The following is a 24,940-nucleotide window of genomic DNA, read 5'->3' on the forward strand; positions in this document are numbered from 1 at the left end:
TGGAGGAAGCTTCGCCTTTAAGAGTGGAACGTGGTAGCATTCAAAATCCCTGTACTTGCCGGGAGGCGTGCTTCTCACGCCTCCCGGCAAGTACAGATTTTGTAACCGTAATGTTTACCTGCAAACGCAAGCGGCGAATGTCGTGCACGAAGGCGAGCTTTCTGGTACTGTTTTCTTTCCCCTGCTCGGCGGCCACCGCTGCTGCCGCGGATAGCTTTGCAAGAAGCGGGTAGATTGCAAGAAGCGACAGTCTTCAAACGGCAGCTGGAAAAGGGGCTTCTGTTTGAAACAGAACAGCGCGGTTTTGACGGGGACAAGCAGAGAGAAACGACACGGACGAGCGCTGTGGTTTCTCTCTGCTTGTCTCCGTCAAAACCGCGCTGTTCCGCCATAGAATAAAGACCAACTTTAGAGAAGGGAAACTGTACCTTCTGCAGTAGTTCGAAAATTAGCAGCGGCAGCGCATAGAACTTACTTAGGTGGACGCCAGATAGCGCTGCTAAAATAGGAGGCGGAAATGCGCATTTTTTTTACAGCATCATCCAATATGACCGCTTTTTGCCGGTTGTGTACGCTTGTATCCGCTCGTACGCGCCGTACTCGCCCCGCCGGCTATGCGGCATGCCTCGGCTGCCGCGTAGCCGGTGCGTTTTAATTGCCAGGAGACCAAAGAGCCTCTACTGACGCTCATACAAACAAGCCACAAGTGAGTGAACAGAACGTGCGACTTCACTGGCAGAAGACAAGCAATGTACACTCTCGTGCAATAGCATAAATAGAACTTGTATGTCAAGATATGCTGGAATCTTTGACGCGAGCTCGTAAACGGCTCACCGTCGTTGTCGCACATGGCGGTCTTGTAACGAGCAACAACCAGCGTTGACAAGATGGATAGCAGATTGGCGCACCTGCTGGAAGCCAAGCAAGCCCTCCTCACGAGATGGAAGGGGCAGAAGCATAACAGGCGGCTCCGCAAGAAGGTTTCGGAAGTTCACAGAGAGATCGAACATCACTGCAAGAACCTGTGTAAGCAACAATGGGATGAGCTCTGCGAATCCGTCGAGGGTCAGCTCAGATCAGGCAAGAGCTGGGGTCTGCTCAAACACCTTCTCGATGAGGGCAGCACCAGATCCAGCCAGAGACGATCCCTCGCGCGAGCCATCCACCTCGCTACGGACTCTACCCCGGACGTGTCTATTGTCGACAGGCTCATAGAGAAGTACCTGCCGGTCGCGGATAGCTCTTCCCCTACCCAGTTCCCGGACTACGCGGGGTGTGCGGTGCCGGAGTTGGACCAGGACTTTACCGCGGCCGAGATCCGAGATGTCCTCTTCTCGCTCAACGTCAAATCTGCCCCTGGTCCAGATGGCGTCACTAACAGGATGCTGAGGAATCTCGATGATGAGTCGATAGACTTCCTCACTGAAAGGATTAATGAAGTCTGGCGCAGTGGACAGGTCCCCACACAGTGGAAGGCGGCCTGCACGGTACTCATCCCCAAACCCGGTAAAGCACCAGGAATAGAGAATCTACGACCAATTTCCCTGACGTCCTGCGTTGGTAAGGTTGCAGAGCATGCCCTGCTCAACCGGCTCAAGGTGCACATCGAGGCCAATGACATGTACACCCACAATATGATTGGTTTCAGAGCTGGCCTCTCGACACAGGACGCCATGAAGCTGATAAAGCATCAGATCATCGACCGGAGCACGGGAGATACCAGAGCCATCCTTGGACTAGACCTGCAGAAGGCATTCGACAATATTTCACACGAGTTCATTCTCCAGTCTATTGCCGGCCTCGGGCTCGGGAAGAGGGTCTACGACTTCGTCCGATCCTTCCTTAGCCAGAGAACTGCCAAGCTCAAGATCGAAGGATACCTTTCGCAAGAGATCACCCTCGATTCACGCGGCACGCCTCAGGGCTCAGTCATCTCGCCAACATTATTTAACATCGCAATGATCGGGCTTTCTAAGGAGCTCGCGAAGATTCAAGGAATCAACCACACTATCTACGCAGATGATATCACCATCTGGTGCGTCGGCGGGAGCGACGGCCAAGTTGAAGCCGCCATGCAGAGCGCCATCGATGAGACCGAGCGCTTCCTCCGCCCCACTGGGCTCAGATGTTCTCCATCAAAATCTGAGCTACTTCTCTACAAGAAAAGACCCAGAGGTGGCGGCCATCGTGATTGGAAACCGGCGTCCGAAAGCGAAATACGGCTTTTCACTGGTGACGGGTCTCCGCTGCCTAGAGTGGACTCACTCCGAATATTGGGGATGTATATCGATTCTAACGGTTCCAATGGAACCGCACTCAGAAAGATCACCGCTAAGACGGAGAGTGCTCTCGGCCTCATTCGGAGGATCGCCAACAGGCACCGGGGAATCAAGGAAGAAAATCTCATCCGCATTATACATGCTTTTGTACTCTGCCACCTTTCATACTCGGCGGCCATGCATAATTGGCATGTGGCTGAGAGGAACAAGCTCAATTCACTCATCAGAAAGGTTTTTAAGCTTGCCCTCGGCTTGCCTGCAAGCACCCAAACCGAAAACCTGTTGAAGCTCGGAGTCCACAACACGCTCGAAGAGATTATCGAGGCACAAGAGCACTCACAGCTGCTCAGGCTATCCGGCACCCCGACGGGCCGCAAGATACTCGACGAGATGGGCCTCAATCCTGTCGACCAGTGCCCTGACGCCATGCGGATTCCCAGCGACATCAGGTCTCAACTGCACATCGCGCCCCTGCCTCGCAATATGCACCCCGCAAACAACGTCGGCAGACGTCGGGCCAGGGGTAGAGCTCTACTCGAGCATGTCCGCAATAACCACATTGAGGCAAGCTTCGTGGATGCCGCGGCATATGTCCAACAAGAGGCATTCGCCGTCTCCATCGTAGACTCCAATTCAAGGCTCACTTGCTGCGCTACGGTACGCACTTCAAGGCCCGTGGTAGCCGAACAGGTTGCAATCGCGCTGGCTGTGCTCGATGGTCGCAGAGAGGCAATATATAGTGATTCCAAGGCAGCCATTAAGGCCTACCAAACCGGTATGGTCTCCCCCCAGGCCCTCCGCATTCTCCAAAGCGCCAAAAGTATCTCTCCGCATTCTCTATTTTGGTTTCCCGCTCACTTGGTGTTGATTGAGGGTTCTCCCTCTAACCCTAACGAGGGCGCACACGAGGCCGCGCGAGGACTCACTGACCGCGCCGCCTCAGCAGTCCCTCAGCCCCGCGGTGAACCCTTGCTTACGTTTAACGAGATCACCACGCACTACTATCTGTCAAGACGGGTCTTCCCCCTCCCGCACCCCGCCTTATGTAGGGCGCGGGCGGTTACCCTTCGACTTTTACAAGCCCGTGCGTACCCTAACCTCGCGGTTTTTCATGCCATATACCCCGAAAGATACCCCAGTGCGGACTGCCCTGCCTGTGGACTAAGGGCAACATTGGACCATGTGTTGTGGGGGTGTGAAGCCATCGGCTCCTCCTTCAGCGAGGATAGGTGGGCTGCGCTCTTGGGTAGCCCCGAACTCAGCGACCAAACCCTGGCCGTCCAGAGTGCCCGCGACCGGGCCGTCAAGCTCGGCTTGGCGGTCCCTACGTGGGACTAGCCGGGTGGCGCGGGGTCTCCCCTGCGTCTTCTCTGGACCAAAATAAAGTTACTTCACTCACTCACTCACCAGCGGCGCAAGCAGATTGGACAGAGTGTCCCGCCTGTTTGCAGCGGCAGTCGCCGTTAAAGATGAGCAACTTCCATTGCGAAGCAATCGGGTGAACCAGGCATCTGCTGCCGCAGCCAGCACAGCGACATGGACTACCCGGCATTTTAGCCTTAACTCCTTTCCAACCTGCCCGTGACTTTTCTTTGTGTGGCTCGCACTTAGTGTGTGGCTCGCACTTGATGTGTGGCTCGCACTTGGTGTCCCACATTGTCTCAATATGGACAAGTCGCTTTCGTGGGCATCACCTTCATCAGCCACTTTTGCGGGCCTTTGCACCCTACTGCACATACGTCGGACCATGTAAGCACGTATGCCGGTGTCCGTTCGTGCTTAATCGCGGCCGAGAAAGGCAACAGGCACAATTTGCCCATGGCTACAGCAGGAAAGGCTGAACGGGGAACACGAATCACGGTGTGTAAATTTGGAGTCTATGTCGCTGTGCAGATTGCAGGAGCAAATGCTTACTTCGAGAGACTGCTTCCCAATGCAACTGACCAGGCCGCCACATCCGATAAGCATAACACGGCGACCGTAACCAAGTGATATAACAGCAAAAATAAGCGGCAATCATTCACCGCATTGTGTTCATAGAATACATTATATATTGGCTATGAACCATATGGCAACAGTGAGCATTCACATACACGGGTTTCTTAGGATACATTCAGCCGCCTACTTACAGGCATAATGCTTGCTTTCGTCACATCTGGTGGTCCGGTAATGAGCGACAACCAGCAGCAGAAACAGATTGGACAGTGTGTCCCACCTGTTTGCAGCAACAGTCGTCATTAACGATGAGCACCTTGCATTACGAAGCAATCGGGTGACGCAGACATCTGCTGCTGCAGCCTACACAGCGACATGGACTACCCGGAATTTTAGCGTTGACTCCTTTCTAACCTGCACATTTCTTTTCTTTCGGGGGCCGCTCATGTGTGGCTCACACTTGGTGTACCACATTGTCTCAATATGGACAAGTCGCTTTCGCGGGCATCACCTTCATCAGCCACTTTTGTGGGCCTTTCCACCCATGTGGCTATCAACTTCAAACACGTCGGACCATGTAAGCACGTATGCTGGTCTCCGTTCGTGCTTAATCGCGACCGAGAAAGGCCGCAGGCACAATTTGCCCATATCTGCAGCAGGAAAGGCTGAACGGGGAGCACGAATCACGGTGTGTAAATTGGGAGTCCATGTCGCTGTGCAGATTGCAGGAGCAAATGCTTACCTCGAGAGACTGCTTACCAATGCAACTGACCAGGCCCCCACATCCGAGAAATCTAACACGGTGACCACAACCAAGTGGGGCAGCAAAACCAGATTCTGCATTCAATCATTCAGTGTAGCTTGCGCAAAGACGCAGGCTATCGAGGAAAAAGAGCAATCATCAACGAGACTAGGAATATGGAAAATTAGATTGCATTCAAGAGAGAAGCCACTCTGCTCTGCAAGCATTGAAGGACAAAAATATCAAGAAAAGTAAAATGGTGCATAGCGAACGGTGCGTAGGTTAATGCAAGACACATGTCGATGTTGCATCAGCTATTTCAGGAGAGGAATTGTGCATTACAACATACACTAAAAGGTACTGCTACAGATATGTTATGCTACTAGACAGTGACTGGTATTAAGTATCAGCGAAGAATCGGTTGACCTTTATGTTTGGATGAGGATGAATGATCTCTAACGAGAATGGGCAATGAAAAAGCTTGCATTTATAGAAGAAAAATTACACTTGGCACAAATGGAATTGACATGGCCAGGAAGCTGATTAAGGGCAAACTGACGGAACTATTTTGGCCAGCGTCGTCCATGCTTGATCAGAAGTTGCAGGTGCATCTGAAGACGAAGAATTTCCATAAAGTCCTTTTTCAGTTACCTGGATGACTCAGCCAATTTGTCCGTGCTGATGGAATGGTGGCTGAAGCTCTTTTCAGTCTTGACACCGTGCTGTGCAGACTTGATATCTCATGCAAATTCTTCTGCATGTGCTTCTTTGTTCGTTGTGTAAAAGCCTTGCAAATTCGGCTCCAGCCCCTTTCTGTTGATGTGGATAGGAGCTCCTGTGATGATCAAGATATGCTTGGCATGGACTCTGTTGGGGCAGTACGGTGACACATGAGATACAGCACAGATTAGCCAAACTCATGTGTGCTTTCTTTTATGTTCGAACCAATTATACTGAACCATAAACATGAACAAACATTAATTCCTGCTGCAAACAAATGACATGTATCTCAAGATTAGCAAGCCAATACAGCATATATCAGGCATATTTATTGCTGAACCACGTGCTGTTTACCTTGTAGTAGCAGCCAATGTCCACACAATGACCTTGTTGTAGCAGGCAGCAGCTTATGTTTAGTGTGTGGAGTGTGTTGCTTTATACTGGTGCCATCCTGATTACTGCACGTCTGGAACAGAAATTTTGACTGAATCAAAAATTGAAAAAGCGAAATTTTGCCATATGAGATGCAAAAGGTGTGACATATATATTTTAATGGTTTGCGACTACAGAACACATGCAAATCTACACTGTCTTTTCTAGGGTGCTTAAGCAGCACGTTAAATATATATTGCTATTGTCCACAAAATTTATGTCTGCCTAACTATACAATGCATGTAAACAGCTTAAGTATTATTAAGATCACAAATGAGAACATTTGTGCGTTCATTTATACACTGGAAGAGATCACAGTGCTGGTTCCACAAGCAAATGTATGAAAGTCATGAAGCTATTAGAACTGGTGCATTATTTTTCTGCACGAACGTGATGCACTGCTTCACTACTGCAAAAATAAATGCCCTACGGTAAACCAAACTGAACAGCAAGAACATTTGGAACCAGCAAATACGAAATAAGAAAGAATTATCACGCATGCAACTGTTTAGTACATTAAATTGTGTACTTTCACATCATTTTACCAAATGATTATTCGGTTTTGTGGACGAAAGAAGTTGTCGGCGGACTAAAAAAAAGAAAGATTTATACGTGTATTGTTAAGGCTACCCAGTCACCTATGGCCCCGGCTACAATAAGATGAAAAATGAGACGCGCGTTCCGATATCGCTCTTTCTTTCCCGATTATATGTGTGTAACGACAGCCTCGCAAGTAATGGTTTATTTAGGAAACAGCAACGGAGGATCCCGACTGCCATATGTTGTGCAGGATCTAGTTCGTTAACTTGTCTCCGCCTGTAAGTTAATGAGACTGATATTATATAACGATTCAAGCAGCTGTGTTAAACGACTCACCGTTATTGCCGTTGTCAGCCGCAGAAGAATCCAGCTCCCGTTTCGATGCAGACGTGTTCCGAATCGCTCATGACCGAAACCCAACTTTCGGGCCTACATGTCCGCTTGCAAACACGTCACTTCACCCCAGGTTAAATAACGCGAGGCATCGAAGCGCAATAAACTAGTTTTAGCAAAAAAGAAGCAACCAGTCTAAGTGCACGAACTAACGAATCCGTGCCGCCGTGCACTCGAAAATACGGCTAAAAAATTTAAATCCAGGCCAGAGGTCACGTGAAAGATCCATGATGCTGAACGCTGTTTGCGTTTATAGCGACAAAGAAACAATAAACTTACTTACAAAGAGTACAATATCTAATTACCCATGATAATTTCGCGCTCTTTCTTATGTAATGAAAATTCTTCGGTAATTGTAAGAGAAAGTTTGTAAGATAAAATTGCGCTTATTACGGCACCTCTAGCGGAACATGTTAAAGCTAACATAAGCATCCCGAAGTGATTCTACTATGCTAGTTTTGTTAGCAGCAGCGGGCCGTCGATTTTTTCGCCCTCTGTGGCCATTTGTTGAACTTGAGAGTGGGCGGGACCTGGTTCCGCTTCAAATGTGGCTTACCAACTTTCCCAAGCGTCCGTTTTAACTTGTGTTTAAGTTTCCGCCTAACAGAAATATTTTTTTCGTACATTCAAGTTACAGTTCCGACGCTGTCATGTCTGCACGTTGTGTGTAAGTCGTACTTCGCGAACTTTCTGACGGATCTTACTTTGAGAAATTTGATTACTTCACTAACGCCTATGGCGCCAGGCCGGCGTGGTTCGGGATCATTTTTATCATACAGACAACGGCGGCGCCACCGTGCGCCGACACCGGATATGCTGCGGCACGGAGCCCTTATCGCTATCGCGTTAAAATTCATCTCGCAAATAAGGGAATTATAGCAGTAAAGTTAGAAACGTGGCGTAGGTCGAAAGCTGGGCCCGGTGCGATACTTTACCGAGAAGCTATGGTCATGAACACATTCGAGCGTGTCGTGTACCCGTGCTTCCCTTCTTTCCTGCCGGATTTTATTGCTCTCCTTTTCTCAGCATAGACATGTTAGTGAAACCGATAAGACGAAGATGCGGCGATGTTGCTCGCGCAAATATTAGCATGGTGAAGCGCGGTGTAACTTTAAGTGCATCAAATATCAAAGCCATCAGCTCAGACAACCGCGCTCTGAGGGCATGGGGTGCATTTCACGCATGCATACACGCACAGCCGCGCTGCCGTATCCGCCTGCTAAAACATAGCCTTCGAGATTTGTTCCTACTCGATGTGAGCCGCTTCTGGAGCCTGGATTAGGGCGCCACTTATTGGCCAAACAAAGCCTAGTTGCGCATATTCAGTAGCCCAAATATAGCTTCATAGCCAAGTCACCCAACTCGACGCCAAATTTTTTTTTCTGTAGCCTAATTTGGCTATATATAGCCAAACCTGGAAAAACTGCCACGGACGAGCGTAGCCCTCCCCAACGTTCTTAGACTAGGCTCAGTTTTCAAACTCCTGTGACTGCGTGGACCATGCGCCGATCCTCGCATCTCGTGGCGCTGCTGTCGCACTTCGCTTTAAACTTTACTCCGTCAGCACAGCGCGGACGGTGCGGCGAAGCACTGTCCGCGGTTGTTCACGTGATTTGGCTGTTTGTATGCATGCGTGTTTTGCTGCAGTCTCGATGCTTCTTGCAGCACACTTGTGCGTTTTCAATGCCATGTGCATTTTAACGAGTTTACGGCCCGTATCATCCAATTTTATTTGATGCCGCGAATGCATATTTATGCTCCGTTCCTGCAGCGAGAACCTGCCTTGAATGTGCAAGTCTGGTCGCAAGCGAGAAAATCTCACGTATATTTTAACATTGCACTTGTGGATGTGGTGTTGTGATGAAAGGAATAGTGCTAGCTTCATTTTATTTATTTTTTCACCCCGAAAGGAAAACATTGACGTAATGGTTCTGTGGAAACACGCAAGGTGGAGAGAAGTAATTAATAAAGGGAAAATGAGACATCCACCCAAACGTAGCTAAGTGCTGCAATAGAAACCCGTACGGGTTCCTTGAAAGAAAAGCTTCGCAGTTAAAGAAAAAATTAGTCCTGGTCCGGGACGAGAACCCCGGACCACCGCCTTTCCGTTGCAGCCGCTCTACCATCTGAGTTAACCAGGTGGCTAACAGATGGCAGGCGAAGTCAAATTTATCAAGAACTCAGAACCAAAGGCAAGAGTTCCACGCAATAGTTCTGCGGAAACCTGCAAGGTGGAGCTAAGTAATTAATCAAAGAAAATGAGACATTGTAGGAGTTGAGGACGGAGTTCGGGATAAAATACTTGGGAGGTTTATTTTGCATTATTTACAGTGAGACGTCAATGAACAGTCGTACAATCATTACGGGCCGGCAGCAACTCGGACGCTGCGGCCCGCGGCAAGAAGTTTGAGAGAGGTGAATCCGGGAATGCTCTACGAATCCTGGAAGCTCTGTTTGCCTCCTGTTCCAAACGTTTACGCCTGACTCATACTTTGAGCCGTACCCGAGGTGGTCGCGGTTTGAAAGCTACTCTGGCTGCCGAGGAACAACAAAAGGGCTGACTCACTATCAGCTCCCCCAAGACATTACGGTCTCCTGCCAATTTGCGTCCTGGCAGCCCGCTTTCCTCACAAACTCGATTGACCGCGTCGCTACTCCCCACCTGGTCTCGTCCTGCCACCTTGCGCTTCTTCGTACTGCACGCTGAGCTTTGAAAAGAACTACGGAACGACGAGGAGTTTAACTGCCCCGTGCCCTTTGTCCGCGTCCATGCAGAACATGCTTCGCGGTCCCCTTTTCACCGGTGGCTCGAACGTTTTGGATGCGTCAACATCGTCCGTGACGACCGCACCTTTTTCCTCGCGCCCTGCCCTTTTGGGTTTCTCGCCATCTTTGGCGGCGCTACATTAGTTACCGTCTTTCGCTCTTTACCGCGCTTCTTTTTACGGCGCTTTCTCTTTGCACTCGCTTTCATGTCGCCTTCTCGTGCCTCGTGCTGGCCGGTACACATTTCGTCGGCCCGGATTGGTCTCTTACCCGCACAGTCTGAGTGATTTACATTTAAATCTACTCTCACTTTGCCTCGACTAGCGGACAGCCCAACCGACTCTGGCACAATGCAGCAGGCTTTGCTCGAGTTATGCAACTCGTGTTCTTGCGAACTGCCCTCTACTGCATTGCCCAGCTCACGCTGTGCATCGGCACACAGCCCGTCGGTATCGATCGCTGTCTCACGCGCACAGTCCGAATGATTAACAACGGAATCATCCCTATCTAGGCTATCTAGACTGGCGGAGAGCCGCACCGATCCCTGAACAATGCAGTTGTTCTCTCGTGAACTACGGAGCTCGCCATCCCGAGAACTACTCTCAACTGCATCGTCCAGTTCGCACTTCACTTCTGCACGCAGATCTGGCTCTACAGGGGTGCTCGCGTCTGTCGGGTCAGCAGTACCCTTTTCTTCACCAGCAACCTCGCTAACATTACAAGCGACGCACACGCGCGGTAACTGTGCCAATTTGTTCGCAGCTGGCCTAGCTGTCTCCACAGTCATATGATGGCACAGCCCTCGTCGCTCTCACTGCGGCCTTTAACGGCCTCTGATGCCACTAAGGCATCGTTAGCAGCTGGCCTTTTCCCTTTTCCTATGAATGTGCAGCCAATCTCACAGACAGTACTGTTCTCGTCGGCTTTTGGCGAAAATCCGCTAGACACTTCCTCATTCTTGTGCTCTGTACTGCCTACAAAATTTTCAGACAGGTGTTGACGCTGTGCCATTAACTGGTCACAATATTGTATCTCTTTTAACAATGCTGCCTTCTCTCTCTCATACTTTTGCTCAGGCTCACGCTTACGTTCTTGATACTCACGTTCGCGTTCATTCTCACGTTCGTGACGCTCACACCTAAGAGTAAAGCGCAAGATATAGTCCGGCGTAACGCGCATGCGCGGCCACGTGCGGCGCGGTTAAGCGACATCGGTGAAAAGCGCGCACTCTACAGTCCGGCGTCACGGCGTAGCCGGCGTGCCCAGGCGCGCTTGGCGAGCACAACGCCGCTGGCGCGGACATAGAGCGTGTTCTATTTCACGCGGCTGCCGCTAGACCAAAATGCACTGCGCGCTGCAGCGGCAGCGAGCAGAAGGCAGAATGGCGGCATGCGGTGCGCGTACTGACAGTGCGGCTGTGGTTTTTTTCAACATCCGTGTGGGATGACAGCGCGAGTGAGGACGCCTGCTTGAAGCGATTTGCAACCTTCCATGTGTATACGATGTGAAACGCATGGACTACCGCGACACAGAGCGCAAGAACATCGCGTGGGAAGCTATACGAAAGCAGTGTGGTCTCGCCACAGGTAAGCTGCATTTCGCAGCTCCTGTACTAGCTGGTGGTAGTCGCCGAGTTGAGGGCGCTTGTCGAATAGCTTTCGCATGTACATACATGGTCCGCTTCCGTTTTTGACGTAGCCGAAGTACTAGCAATATGAGTGCGATGTTCTGGCTGTCAGGCACGGCGGCCGCATTTCGATGGGGGCGAAATACGAAAAACACCCGCGTGCTTAGATTTGGGTACACGTTAAAGAACCACAGGTCAGAAAGAAAGTGTTTTTCGCACGTAAAACCTTATGTTTTTTTTCTGGCTGTCAGGACAAGTTAACGCCATCCCGCAAAAGTTTTCATTTTAGCGCACAAACAGCGCGCGAAACGAGAAGTGCGCGCGCTACCCGAACAGCGCGGGTATATGCTAGACGCGCATGCGCCATGTAAACAACTGTTCGCCGCGGCGGTGAAGTTGCGCTCCCGGACGCACAGATGGCGCCAGCCTCGAGCTGCGCGCGCACGCCGAACTATAGAGGAAGCAAATTTCTTGCAGCCCTGGCGTCGCTAGCGCAGCGTATCCGACTTCGCCTGCCGCGGCCTGGCGCGCCGAGAACGCCGGACTATATCTTGGCCTTTAGTTCTTGAAGCTCACGCTTCCGTTCATTCTCGCGTTCTTCACGCTTACGCTCACTCTTACGTTCACGACGCTCACGCACACGTTCACGACGCTCACGCTCCCGTGGTTCCTGTATCACCTCCCAAGCAAGCTCAATGATTTTGCCATCATTGCCACTATCGTTAATCACCTTTATTATAGCTGGCGTTTTCATCCGTTCGTCCGCCTCAACTCCCAAATCGTCGCACACCAACAACAAGTCTAACTTCGTCAACCTTCTAAGATCCATGGCAGCTGCCCCGACAGGTGGTTAGAACTGTTTTCCTTAATTTGTGCAAACACACAATGCAACAAACTCCCGATTCCCAGAACTATCAAAATGAACACTCAACATTTGAGTCTTGGCGAATCAAAAGGAAAAAAACCACGCGCTCACTTACGGTTGCAGCACCCTGCCATCCGGTTCATTTGTCCGCTGTTCCCGGTTCCTCCGGACTCCCTGGGTCGAAGGCTCGCTCTTCTTCGCCACTCCCAGTTTCTTCGGACCTCTTTTGACGAAGGCTCTCTCTTCTTCGCTCTTCCCGGTTCCTTAGGATCTCTCTCGACGAAGGTTGATCCGTAGCATTGCCACCAGCTTTTGCATTCGGAGGCGATCTCACCGCTGCCAACCAGTTGTAGGAGTTGAGGACGGACTTCGGGATGAAATACTTGGGAGGTTTATTTTACATTATTTACAGTGAGACGTCAATGAACAGTCGTACAATCATTACGGGCCGGCAGCAACTCGGACACTGCGGCCCGCGGCAAGAAGTTCGAGAGAGGTGAATCCGGGAATGCTCTACGAATCCTGGAATGCTCTTGCTGCTCCCGGTCTCTCTTTTAAGCCCTTCGACGTCTGGAAGACGCGTCATGTTCGGCCAATGGGAGAGCCCGCTCAGATGACGCCATTTTCGGCCAATGGTAGGCGCCCGTGCGGTGGTGTCACATCCGGCGGCTCCCTGCGGTCTTGCCTTGACGACTTACGATGCTTACTTACGCGCCGTCACAAAGGCGGACGGGGGGGGGCGACGCTTGGGCCCCAATTGTCCGAGGGCCCCCTACTCCCGGCGGTATGGCCACGCTGGCTTGCAAATGCCCTCTTCAAAGGCGGCCGGTGCGACGCTGCCAGGCCGTCCCGTTACATCACAGCCTCAGGCCGTCAGGCCGTCAGGCCGTCCCGGCACAATACCGCCGTCAGGCCGTCCCGGCGCAATACCGCCGTCTCTGTTCGGGACCCACTTTACTTCCAACAGTGCCGGGATATCCCCTCGCTTTCTGGAAGAGTCAAGCAGTGAATAGCTACCGGCGGCGTACGAAGTGGGGGCCTTCAACTTGTTTGCACGTGCGCTCCTCTGGAATGTGCTTTCCGTGTTTCTGCGCTTCTGAATTAGCTGTGCTGCGATTCGATGTGGTCTGGGGAACTCGAAGTAGGCACAGGAAAGAGCCCCATATCTAACAACATCCACCCAAACGTAGCTAAATGCTACAAAGGAAGTACTGAGAGTGTATATATACAGTGGTGTCCCAGTTAAATTTAGCCACAGTTTAAAAATATATGAATGGCACGTAGCTGGACAGAACCAAGGTAATGGTGTTTGCAGTCGCTTGGAGATACTCATATTATTGTTTTGATTCCACCTACTTAGATAATTAGTCTTAATTAATTAGCTTATCAAATACTGTAGTTAAATGAAAAGTGTCAATGAGAAAATTGTAGAGCAACATGAAAAACTCCCGATACAGCAGTCTATTCCTCAATACGTGCCATATAAAATTGTTTTTCCGAGTGTGAAAGAAGACCACAAACGCACGCAAGATTGCCGCGCGAAACCACACGAAAGGGGCCTTCTTAGGAAGGCGTCAATGGTGAATTGAGAGAGTCGCGCCGCAGAAATGCGTGCGTGGTTGTGTCCACTGTCGGGAATTTAAGCACAGGCTCCTCGCAGGCGATACGTTGGGGTTGTTAGGAATGGCCGTACGGGGTGACAACGTGCCAGCTATTTCAGCTTGCTGCACGTGTTCCAATCCAACCGGACGGGGCGCACTTCAGAGAACTGCGGATAACCGGCAGCCACGTGGCGCGGGGGCAGCTCAGGGGAGTTCTCGAGGGGAGGTAACTGGCGGAACCTACCCACGAGGTTTTCGAGACACCAGTCAATGTGCTACCCGGGACGGAGCAGAGTTCTACGAAGCCCCTCTGACGTCGGCTCCGGACCTTTACACCAGTGTGTGTGTGCGGCACGTGTACGTTAGCCCTCATCCTCCTCCAAAAGGGCGGGTCATCTTCAATGACGTCGAACTGTGACGTCAAGCAGAGAGCTTATAAGCAGCGATTGTCGGCTGCTGGAGAGTGCTCGTTGTCGTGCTCGAGATGTACTAGTGAGCTGAGTGCTCGTTGTCATGCTCGAAATGTACTCGTGAGCTGTGTGCTCGTAAGCTGTTTGCTGTATGTTAGTCTTGCGGGCTCCATATGGGAGTCACGCTAGATTGTCGATATATGTCTTGTCTAAGATGTAAATAATGTAAATAAATCATGCTCGCCTAGTCCTGTCCTCCCTACAACTACGACCGCTCCAATCCCAATAGGGTGTAGGTCAAAGCTGGTCGAGCCAGGAATATAGCCTCTCTAAGCACTGCGCGGATGGTCGAGGAGTGCCTAGCTGGGTGCCGAAAAACAGGTCTGGAACGCGGATTGCTGACGTATAGAGCATCTCGGCTGCGCTGACTCCAAGATCATCGTTGATTGTTGATCGCAGCCCCAGTAACACTAGAGATAGCCTTTCCACTCAGTGCTGTCTGTCGCGCGTGGCGGTCAACGACGCCTTCAGTTGTCGGTGGAGACGCTCGACCATGCCGTGGCTCTGTGGGTGGTAAGCCGTGGTGTTTTGAAGGCGCATGCCGAGCAGTCTCGCCAGCGCAGAAAAAAGCGAGCTTTGGAATTCTCGCCTCGCTCAATAGTTATGCGCAAAGTGCAAGGTAACGTGACACCAACGTAGCAACAAATGCTTCCGCCACTGTTTCGGTCGTGATGTCTTGTAGATGCGTCGCGTCAGGCCACCTTGAGTACCGATCGACACATGTGATGAGGTACCTGAAAAATTGGCAGGGCAGAAGAGGCCCCACCAAGTCTAATTTCGCATGATCGAAACGGCTTTCTGGAGGTCAAAATGGCTGCACCGCTGATCGAACGCCTGTGCCGGATCGTTTTGGCGGCTTGAAAGGATTGGCAGCTTCTTGCCCAGCTTCGAACATGTTTCTTGATCGCTGGTCAGATGAAGCGGCCTGTGATAAGCCTCTGTGTCGCTATGATGCCGAAATGGCTTAGCCCGTAAAGTGAATCGAATTTTGGTCGCCGAAACTGATGGGGCACGAACGGGCGAGGAGCTTCCTGCGATGTGTCGCACGTGACCGATGTTGTTGCGTAGGGAAGCGGCACCTCCGCAACCTGGAGCGACGAGCCTTTTTCCCGCGATTGGTCATTTTGCTGGGCGGAGACTAGTGCTTGGAAATACACAGGACTAGCAGGCAAAGCGCCGATCCGTGACAGTGCGCCAGCTGCCTTATTTTCGGTCCCAGAAGTATGGCGGATGTCCGTAGAAATTTCGAAGATGCAGGAAAGTTGCCGGAGCTCACGTTCTGAGTACGAGGAACTGTTGTTCTTGAAAACGAACGTTAAGGGCGTGTGGTCGGTCAGAACGCAAAAGCTACAGCCTTCAAAAAAAAAACGGGAATGCTTGACAGTGCAACAGCAGGCCAACGACGAAGGTGCCTTGCCAGCATCTGTAGGTTTGAGACGCTTTCAGAAGAAGCCTGGCAGCCTCCAATCTGTGCCATCGAGCTGCTGCAGTACTGCACCCACTGCCGTAGTGGACGCGTCTACCACAAGGCGAGTTGGCGCGTCGGGCAACGGATGAATCAACAACACTGCAGTCGCCAAATGCGTTTTGGCTTCCTGGAAGGAGTGTGAGTATTATGAGGGCCAGTGGAAGGTAGGTGGTTTTTTGGAGTCGCGACGCAGTAAATCGATAAGCGGCTGAAGAACTTGCGCACTGTATGGTATGAAGCGCCTGTGAAAATACACGAGCCCCAGAAACTTGCGCAACTTTCGGAAGGAGGTTGGAGAAGGGAAGTCCTCGATTGCCCGCACCCGTGATTCCAGTGGCTTGGTGCCTTGGGGGCAAAATGCGATGGCCGATAAAGTCCAGGGCTTCAACTCCGAAATTGCATTTCGAGGGCTTCAGAACCAGGTCGTGTTTATCCGGTCGCTTAAATAGAAGGCGAATGCGCTCTTCGTGCTCTTCGTATGTGCGACTTGCAACGAGCTTGTATGGAAGTCCGCGCCTAATAAATGAATGGAAGTCCGCGCGTAACCTCGTCCTTTATCCTTTGAAAAGCTTGCACCGCATCCTTCAAACCCTAAGGCATACGGACAAACTGAAGGAGACCAAATAGAGTAGTGATTGCTCTCTTCAGAATGTTGCTGGTTTCGACAGGAATTTGGTGGTGCGCGCACACCAAATCGATTTTGCTGTATATTTTGGTTCCTGCAAGACGAGCGCCGAAGTCAGGTATGTGGGGAAGGGGATATTGATCCGGAGTGGTGACGGCATTCAAAGTAATCATCACAAGGCCGCCAGTCGCCATTGTCCTGTTTTAGAACCAGATGCAGAGGTGAAGACCAATTACTGGAGCAAGAACGAATAACGCCGAGCTGAAGCATGTGTTCGAATTCACGGCGGGCGACTTCCAATATTCGTCCACCGAGCCTTCGTGGTCGGGCGGCGACAGGGCGGCCGGTGGTGGTGATATGATGCGACGCCTTGTGTTTCACGGGAAGCGCATCATTTTGGGGCTTCGTGAGTTGCAGGTACTCAGCAACTATCTTGTGGCACGTTAAAACCGCCGAAACGAAAGGATGCCAAGAGAGGTGAGATTGGACTGCAGGCCAAGTACATCGAGGGATTTGACGTTATCGTTTAGGTGCCGATCGCAAACACTGACATCTGGGTTGAAATGGCTGAGGAATCGGCTCCCAGTATGGCAAAGCTGACGTCGACGATCCGGAGTCCAATGTCTAGTGTTTTTGACCAGAGCCCATACGACACGATGGCTGTGTTCACTGCGTGGAGTGTGCGTGTGGACTTGCCAAGTTGGCGATCTGCGGCCGTGGCGGAAATGATAAACAGCTCGGCTCCGATGTCGACGAGGAGGCGGGTGCCGGTGATGCGGTCGACTACGAAGAATAGGCGGCTTGCGCGATGGTCGATGTCGCACGCCGCCGTTAGCGACGGGCCGGGCCGTTCACCGTCCACGAGCAGGGCTGGGTAAAGCGACTTACTTGTTCGCGAAAGCGACGGTAGTACCAGCACAAGAGCCACGGCGAATCACCAGATGCGATGCGGGATTGTGAAAGCGACTGGTTGCGCCCAAGTTGGCTGCCAATGTTGCCACCCGTCGTCAGCTTCTCCAGTGCAGTGATAAGGCGGTCGTCTGTTTCCTCCAGACGCGAGAGTCGGTCTCCTGGTTCTGAGACTCACATCGGCGATAGGTAGCTGTGCCGCAGGCGAGCAGTAGCATATGCAATCAGCGTGTGCAGCTAGCCGATCGAGAATCGCCTCGTCGGAACCAGCCAGTAACATGCGTGCAGACGGTGGGAGGCGTTGCAAGAACACCTCGCGCCAAATTTGAAGCTGGCTCTCGTTTGCGGAGTGCTCACCCAGTAACTTGCGCAACTGGTTGAGGAGTTGTGACAGTCGTTGGTCGCCGTGTTCCTCAGAGAGGAGCTGTTGAGCCTACGCTTTCGCGATGGCTCGAGCAGCTGCAGGACCGTGCGTTTCAGGTCATAGTATGCTGTTGCTGAAGGCGTGCCCACCAGAAAGTCGCCTATGGCATCGGCGATGTCCGAGGGTAGCGCGGTGACGACGTGCAGGTACTTTGCTGTTTGTGAAGTGATGCACCGGAGTTGAAGACGGGCCCCTACTTGCATAAACCAAACTCGTGGATCTTCGGGCCAAAAGCTGAGAAGCCGAAGCTCTTCTGCAATGACAGCAGGCGTAATTGTGGCGTCGTCTCTGTCCGCAGGAGTGGGAGCAGCGTCGTATATGGATAATGTTTGAAACAATCGTAAATGTCCTGGGTCATCACTTGTTATGACCTAGGTTTACCGGAGGCAAGCAATACACGTTTTCACAGGTTGAGAATGGAGACTCGACTGGCTTTATTTAAACGGGGCGTGACACAGTCACCCAACCATTTGCGATTTCCCGCGAGAAATTGTAGCAGAGGGTTTATTATGGCTTTACACGCATAAAAACTGGGCAGGAAAAGTGCAGTTCTGTCCAAAATATGAGCTAGAACTCGCTGGTTCTAAGCCCCGCCCTCCGGCGCTCACCGCCATATTGCCAAGCCATATGTGACGCAATGCACTGCATAGAACGCAGCCGTCGTCTGTTACAAAATCGGCCACTGCGCTAAGTGAGGTCGGGGCATAGCTGCCGTGTATTGCCGCATTTGCTCCAGATGTCGCGTGCCATGTCTTCGACATTGCCAACATCGCGTGATAAAGCAAGCGAGGAATCTTTGTACAGCACATGCAGCGATGGCGTAGTATACGCTGCGCATTTTGACTTCGACCTCATCGCCACCAGCTAAGGTGACGAAACACGGCCTCCGAGATTCGCGCGCCGGCTGGCTTGCAGAAATTTTGGATGCCATGGACGAAGACCGCGTAGTAAACGTCGTCAACATAGATGGCGACATTGGTGTTGTGCTAAATGCTGCTGATGCCTTTTCGCACTCGATATTTCATGCGTTCAGCACTGCTTAGCCATCCGTTCACGGGAGGCAAAGTCTGGTGCTACTTCGCACAATGCAAATTGTTACGCGCGTAGATTGTTTGCTGGCATGCATTTCTCTCGGATCCGTACTCAACAAAACTGCGATGTTGTTAAGCTGCAGCGCGTTCTCACCAGTTTTTTTCCCCCACTGTAGTTGCATGCAGTATATGTAAACGAATCCCCGCGCACATGTATGTGTCCGCGGCGCAAGGAGTTGGCGTGAAGTACGCTTTCGTTGAAGCTTTACTTCAACTTGCGTTATTGTACCCGATATCCACAAAACAAATAGTAAGGCTAACGTATCGCCGGGCGCTGCCTGCCGGATGGGTCGGTGCGCGAACACGGTCGGCACCGCGTCTGGCCGCAGCCTCAGCTTTTTCGCGGGTACGAGCAGGCGCAAATCGTCGTTTAGCTGCCTGGCGTGAAATATTCTGAGAACAATACAAAAGCGTCAGATAAGCGCCATTCCTTCCTGTTCACATTAATCTTCCAAGCCTTCATTTATACGGGCTCCTTGGGGAAACTGAAGTACGATACGGAGCACTTCTTGCTCCGTTCGCTCTAGCACCCAACAGCGCTACATAGGCGTTGCGGTGGCATCGTTTGAGCCGCTACAATTCCAGTGGCAAACTGAACAAAGCAGAAGTTTCCCGCATGCACGCACAGCTGGCACACCGATTCATCGCCCGCTCGACAGGCACGCAGCCTGCGCCGTCACGGCTCATGAGCGTACCAGTGTTGCCCTGCTGTTATCCCGTTCGGGCGTAATATAAAAAAATCAATTGCAAATTACGCGCTCGCTCAAATGCGCTAAAATTTTGCCAGCATGTTCATGAACGCACAAAGATTATCTCACACAATACAGATTATGATCGAAAATTGGGCGCCATGCCCCCTTTAAATGTAAACGCAGGTTTGCCTAGTGGCTGTAGTGGCGGACCATTCGGGCTGCCACCTCGGTTCTAAGAAAGAGCGTGGGGCAATGACCCATGCTCTTTCTTAGACTAGGCAAACTGGATTTCCGAAGCGAGGGGCAATGACGCCCATAGCGAGGCACGATGAAGAGACGGGCAGTCGCTACAACAGCTGCACCCTCCTCCTGCGCTATGACCTTTGTTCTACCTCCCGCGGCGCTCGGTTACGCCGACGCTCGCCTAAGTTACGCCTAAGAGCTGCGACCTAAACACAACCTTTACATCAAGCCTGCCTGCTACATGATAAAAAATGACGTACAGCGTGGAGGACAAGGACTGCGAGAGGCGACATACACTGCGCTGACTTCCAACAATATTTTATTGCGTTGCCACATCGTGTGTATATATACAAGAGGGGGCAAGGCAATAAAGTATTGTTGGAACTCAACGCAGTGTACGTCGTCTCTCGCAGTCCTTGTCCTTCGCGCTGTACGTCATTTTCATCACTAATTAATTAAATTATGGGGTTTTACGTGCCAAAACCACTTTCTGATTTTGAGGCACGCCGTAGTGGAGGACTCCGGAAATGTCGACGACCTGGGGTTCTTTAACGTGATACTGGATTGTAGCGCGAAGTGACACGGACACAGACTAGAAACAGACAGGACGAGCGCTAACTCTCAACTAAGTTTTTTATTAAAACGAAGAACACACACACACACACACACACACACACACATATATATATATATATATATATATATATATATATATATATATATATATATATATATATATATATATATATATATATATATATATATATATATATATATATATATATATATAAAGTTCTTTAACGTGCACCCATTGAAATGCGGCCGCCCTGGCCGGGATTCGATCCGACGACCGCGTGCTCAGCAGCTTAACACCATAGCCACTGAGCAACCACGGTGGCTTTCATCTTTTTTTTATCATGAATTACCAACTAGCCCAAACAACCACCCTAGTTCTGCCTGCTACATTCCTGAGGCTGCGCGACAGTTTATGTACATATGTAATTACAACTACATTTTTCTTCTCAGCAGGCTCTGAATTACTCATTCTTGTAGGCGCTCCTAATTTTACATGCTTAACGTGCTTCCGCACGATCACGCGGATAGCCCTTCCTGAAAACTAGCCGCTCTCAAATGCTCAAGTTGTTTTGAAAAACTGTCAGAAGTCTGGTGAAAAACCTTAGAAAGTGCGCGAAATAGGATCGGAAATGCAATGCCATTTTCACCACTTTTGAATGTGCGGAGTTATTGGTGTTTCTCCCATTGGGCAATACATCCGGCACACATGCTTTTCAGTTAACTTAAGCCTCGCATCTAAAAAATGTAACTCGTTCTTAGCTCGCACTTCCGTTACTTAGTGCTAACCCTCAGCCACACTTGTACAGCGCTTGAACTATGTTAGCAACCGTCGGTTTGAACTTATGAGTCTTCACAAAAATGTAAATTAAAATATAAATTATGAGGTTTTACCTGCCAAAACCACTGTTTGATTATGAGCGATGCCGTAGTCGGGGACTCTGGAAATTTTGACCACCTGAGGTTCTAAACGTGCACGTAAATCTAAGCACCTAAGTACACTGGTGTCTTCGCCCCCATCGAAACGCGGCCACTGTGGCCGGGATTCCATCCCGCGACCTCGTGCTTAGCAGCCCAACACCATAGACACTAAGCAACCACAGCGGGTCCCATTCATAAAGATTAGGCTACCAGCAACATCCCCTAGCACATTCATCATTTGGTCATCTAGGTTATTTTCTATACTTCTATCAACCCTACCTATGAGAATTTTAGTACTGGAGCAACTTTAGAACCATTGCATATGCCATATTTTTGTAGTTATAAATTTCCTTTCCATTCAACAAAAGTTGAAGCTAAGTGAAATGAGTGAATCTCGAGAAAACTACTAACAGATACATCACTGATTCTAGAAAATTTGAGCTTATTGGTGACCTCGGTGATACACAGCTCAACACTTTCCATGAAATCATCATGTGGTATGTTATAGTATCGTTCTATAGCATTGGTGCTAAATAAATTACAATTACTATGAAGCATTAGATTACCCTGTTATCTAATGCTTCATAATATAGCATTAGATTACATGGTTTTGCTGTTTGCCTGTGCACTGATGACGACGCCATCGATGGGAAAGCACATAGGTATAAGTGGTTACCTAAGTATGTATGCGTTTTCTAAGTATGTAAACGTTAATGCCCGCAGTCTTCTTAACAAAATTCAAGACTTTCACCACCTCGTGGCATTTTATCATCCTTCTGTGATTTGCGTGACTGAAACATGGCTTGCTGAACACATCTTAGATACTGAAATTTTACCACCAGGTTACAGCGTCCTCAGGAAAGATAGAAGTGACCGGCGCGGTGGCGGTGTGGCACTCTTCGTAAACCAAGACATTGAGTTTACAGCATTGCCTGACGTTCCTAACTGCGAATCAGTATGGTGCAAAATAAGGCTTTGTGGATTCACTTTGGCTGCAGGAGCTGTTTATCGACCCCCTGACACAGATCTCAGTGTCTTTTCCGATCTTACCGATTATATAACCAAACATAAACTTAACTGTTGTAAAATGTTACTTGCTGGTGATTTCAACACCCCTGGCATAGATTGGCCAACGCTATCTGCTGGTGGCCGTCACAAAGCCATTTGTAATTACTTGATTAACATGTCTATTTCTTTCGATCTGACGCAAATTGTGAATTCCCCAACCCGAGAAAGCTCAATTTTAGATCTTGTTTTCATAAATGAACAAATTAGACAAAATGGTTACGATAGTACTATCGTTGAAGGCCTCTCGGACCATAAGGGGGTCATTGTTTATTTGAATTTATCAACTATGCCTAAGCGCCCCTCACATCAGACAGTATTGAACTTTGAACGTGCTGATGACAACTCCATAACTGAGTTGCTCGCATGCTCTTTTGATGAATTTTCGAGTTGCGTAAACCATTCCTCTGTTAACGTGTTAGTGAACCGTTTTTACTCAATTGTCAATCAATGTATAGCTGATTACATTCCAACCAAGTGTATAAAGCGCAATCCCAAGCACCCTTGGTACACACGTGAAATTATACACCTAATTCGTCGCATCAGGCGTCTGCGCAAACAACCCTATGCAAACAATCCAATGAAAGCTTCAGTATTGACCACACTTAAAAACAACTTAAAATCTGCTATGTCAAATGCGAAAAGTTTCTATTTTAATAGCACCTTGTCATACTTCATTAAAAACAAGCCATCAAAGTTCTGGCGAACCATCAGTCCACCAAGTGAGAGCTCTCCTTCATTCATAATTGCTGATCAACCATGCTCAGATAATCTTAGCATTACTGAAGCTTTCAATAATTACTTTAAATCAGTGTTCACCTGTGATGATGGACGCACCCCCACGTTTTGCACTACTCTTTCGTCATCACCTTTTCCAAGTATGGCAATCACTTCAGCTGGTGTACACAATCATATACTCAAGATCGATACTATGAAAAGTACTGGGCCAGATAATATACCAGATATGTTTTTACGGCGATATTCTGAATGGAGCTCTCGGTACTTATCCCTAATTTTTTCGAAATCTGTAGAATCATCCACTGTTCCAATACTCTGGAAATGTGCTAAAGTTGTTCCAATTCACAAAGACGGTAATAAGCAGGAAATATCTAACTACAGACCTATTTCTTTAATATCAACATCTTGTAAACTATTGGAACACATTATTCATAAATATATCATTGAGTACTTATCTGAACATAATCTTCTTTCGCATGCTCAACATGGCTTCCGTTCCGGATTCTCCACGGTAACACAACTTCTAGAATTCTCCCATGATATTGCATTCACACTTAACCTTAGAGGACAACTTGATGCCATTTTTATTGATTACAGTAAAGCTTTTGACACAGTGTGCCATAAAAAGCTTCTCATTAAACTCAAGGCAATAATTCATGATTATAAATTACTAGGTTGGATACAGGACTAGCTAAGTACAAGAACCCAGTTTGTTGCATTTAACAATGTTCACTCATCTCGTGTCAATGTTATATCCGGTGTACCACAGGGGTCTGTCTTGGGTCCTTTGCTGTTTGTAGTCTATGTAAATGATGTCGTTGAAGTAACCGCGGGCACTTCTGTCAAAATAAGACTATATGCTGATGACTGCGTCCTTTATTCTACTATAAGTAATAATCATGATCAGTTAGAGCTGAATGAAGTCTTCACCCGTTTTTGCGAATGGAGCAGAACATGGCAAATGTCACTTAACTTTAAGAAAACCGTATCAATGACTTTTTCGAATAAAAGACAACCATTACAATTTACATATTTTAATGAAGCGCACAAGCTTGCAAGCGTCCACACGTTTAAATACCTTGGTGTTACTTTCTCCCCTGATCTAAAATGGCATGCTCACATTAACTGTATAACCAACAAGGCGTTGAGAAAACTGGGTTTTCTTAAAAGAACCTTACGAGATGCAACTAAAGAATGTAAATTAACGGCATACAGATCACTAATAAGGCCTCTACTTGAATACGCGTCGGTAGTGTGGTCGCCACATCATTCCAAAGACATAGACATGCTTGAGTCTATTCAGAAAAAGGCCATAAGGTTTATATATAATCGTTATGACCGCCATTTCTCACCGACATCACATGCGAGCAAGCTACTACTAAAGCCACTGCCCCATAGACGTACTTGTGACCGTGTTGTTCTGCTACATAAAATTGCTCATGGGAAAACTTATGTCTATGCACCTATTGTTTTCACTAACCCTTCTTCTCGGCCCACCAGAAAAAGTCATCATCTTAACATTGTTCCTTTGAATGCAACGATTGATTGTTTTAGGTTTTCCTTTTTTCCGCATACAATTGTGATTTGGAATGGCCTTGAGGGGTCCTTGCGCGAGTTACCAAGTGATTTATTTGCCAACCTATTACCTAATCATGTTCATTAATCAACTAGCTATTCCTGATATTGTTTTTTTATTGTTTGTTTTCTTTTTGCCACTCAAATTTATTCTTCAACTGATTGACATATGTATGCACTCACTCCTGCAATATCTTGCTATGCAAGATGGCAGTATATGTAAATAAATAAAATAAATAAATAAAG

At 49.1% G+C, this 24,940-nt stretch overlaps 1 protein-coding gene and 1 long non-coding RNA gene across 3 annotated transcripts in view; one reads left to right on the forward strand and one right to left on the reverse strand.

Moving 5' to 3' along the window:
* The window catches only part of LOC135896262 (protein turtle-like), a 594,776-nt gene that overhangs the window by 568,079 nt on the left and 1,757 nt on the right, over nucleotides 1-24,940 (forward strand). The window lies entirely within an intron of this gene.
* LOC139059432 (uncharacterized) overlaps nucleotides 1-24,940 on the reverse strand; it is a 350,104-nt gene that overhangs the window by 296,099 nt on the left and 29,065 nt on the right. The window lies entirely within an intron of this gene.

The sequence above is a fragment of the Dermacentor albipictus genome, chromosome 4 (assembly GCF_038994185.2).
Source record: "Dermacentor albipictus isolate Rhodes 1998 colony chromosome 4, USDA_Dalb.pri_finalv2, whole genome shotgun sequence".
NCBI lineage: Eukaryota > Metazoa > Arthropoda > Arachnida > Ixodida > Ixodidae > Dermacentor > Dermacentor albipictus.